Source organism: Rattus norvegicus, chromosome 17 (assembly GCF_036323735.1).
Source record: "Rattus norvegicus strain BN/NHsdMcwi chromosome 17, GRCr8, whole genome shotgun sequence".
Classification (NCBI taxonomy): domain Eukaryota; kingdom Metazoa; phylum Chordata; class Mammalia; order Rodentia; family Muridae; genus Rattus; species Rattus norvegicus.
Window position 1 is genome coordinate 47,350,001 of NC_086035.1, and position 1,799 is coordinate 47,351,799.

The window sequence follows — 1,799 nt, forward strand, 5'->3', positions numbered from 1 at the left end:
AGCTTAGGTAGAATATACTCCTTTGTTCCGTGATCAGCCACAACATTGAGACTTGTGATGCCTGAGTCTTCCTTGTTATAATCCCTTGCATATTTCCCTCATTCTCTGGATGCTTGGGCTCAAGTGCTTCTCAGAATGCTGTGTAGTTAGTGTCTGTTGTTAACAACTCTTCCAGGTGCCACCTGGGCGGGAGAGTGAACTTGAAACGAGCCGTTAACAATTTCAGTGCATATAGGCTAGTGATAACACGCAGGTGCAGATTCCGTTCAACAAGATGTAATACAAAGGGGCCTCTGTTCATTTCCCTATACCCCATGAGAGGTTTAAGGCCAGTAAGTTGGAGACCAGCCTGGGTTCCACAGAATCCTGTTGCAAAAACCTAAAGTAAGAGCAACAATAATTTAAAATTATGTAAAATTTACAAACAACACACATAAAAATGCCTAAACGGCAATGCAGTGTCAGCTGAAGACGTGTCTCCTTCTTATTTTCCTCATTGTGTCTGCATGAAGAAAATTGGTCACATTCCTATGACTCTTGGTCCGGTATCTCAGGGGTCAGGGGTCAGGAGTGGGCAGGCTATTCCTTTCTCTAACAATTATGAGGTGTGACAAGAATCATGCAAGAAAAAAAAATACAAGAAGGGCTGCCGTGGCAGGTATACCATTACCTGGGGAGCAAAGCAAACAAATTGGCCCTGGCTTTCTTAGTGGTATTTCTGCTTGACCCTGTTGAGTGCTGGGATTTACAAGCATGAGCCAGTACACCCAGCTAGTAAATTTAACTTCTATAATTAGGCTCCTCAGAAATAAAAGGAAGCAGGTGTGTGCCACAGAGATATACTCTGAAATGATCCTCTGAAAAAGGTCAGGCAGGAGAAGCTACTGGTGTGCACAGGACTCAGTCCTTCGTGCGCGCTGCACAAATGAGGAATGATGATTCTCGGGTTTGCTTAAAAAGCGCTAGACCAAAACGCTCTGCGATACAGAAGATGACTGAGGTTCAGGAGGGAAATTCAGCAAGCAGGGAAGCAACGTCGGTAATTTCCACACTGCGGAGGCATGCTGGCTCTGCGTTTTGTCCCTGATCTAGAGAGCAGCATCTGGCTCCAGCAGGTGCGCGGGAATGCTGTGCGTCTGTCCATCAGCTTTCACCTTCCATAAAACCCTTTGGTCAGTGCTTGTCCCAGTTGAGCTGGGGGAAGGTCACATGGATACTTCCAGACTCCTGGATACCCTACAAAGGAAGGATGCTTTTCGCGCCAGGCGCGCTCCCGCGCATCCCTCTGTAGAGTGTGCACAGCCGACGTAGAGAAAGCATGCTCCAGTGGCGCAATCGGTTAGCGCGCGGTACTTATACAGCAGTATATGTGCGGGTGATGCCGAGGTTGTGAGTTCGAGCCTCACCTGGAGCATGTTTTCTTCCCTTTCCGCCTCAAACACATTCGAAAATGCATTTTTCCTTCCAAGAAAACACACACACACACACACACACACACACACACACACACACACACACACACACACAAAAGTAAAATTTTCCGTGGTGCAACCTGGACCATATCAAACGTAGAAAACTTGGAGTCAAGAGGTTAAATTAATTAAACCCGTACGCCAATTTCCAGTAAAGCAGAAAGAGGCTCATCGTGCGCCTCCCCCCGCCCTCCCCGCCCCGCCACTCCATCCGAGGACAGGGTTCTTCAGCTTTTGGTGACTGAGTCAGTATCTGATAACGTTATCACTGGGCTTATGTTCTGCCAGTTTCACAAGGCTTGCTGTGAGGCCTAAATCTACAACTGT

General features: G+C 47.4%; 1 non-coding gene across 1 annotated transcript; it reads left to right on the forward strand.

Annotated features, from left to right (window-relative positions):
* Positions 1-1,320: 1,320 nt before the first annotated feature.
* Positions 1,321-1,414, forward strand: Trnai-uau3 (transfer RNA isoleucine (anticodon UAU) 3). The gene is made up of 2 exons: positions 1,321-1,358; positions 1,379-1,414. It is a non-coding gene; the product is annotated as a tRNA-Ile (tRNA).
* Positions 1,415-1,799: the final 385 nt, after the last annotated feature.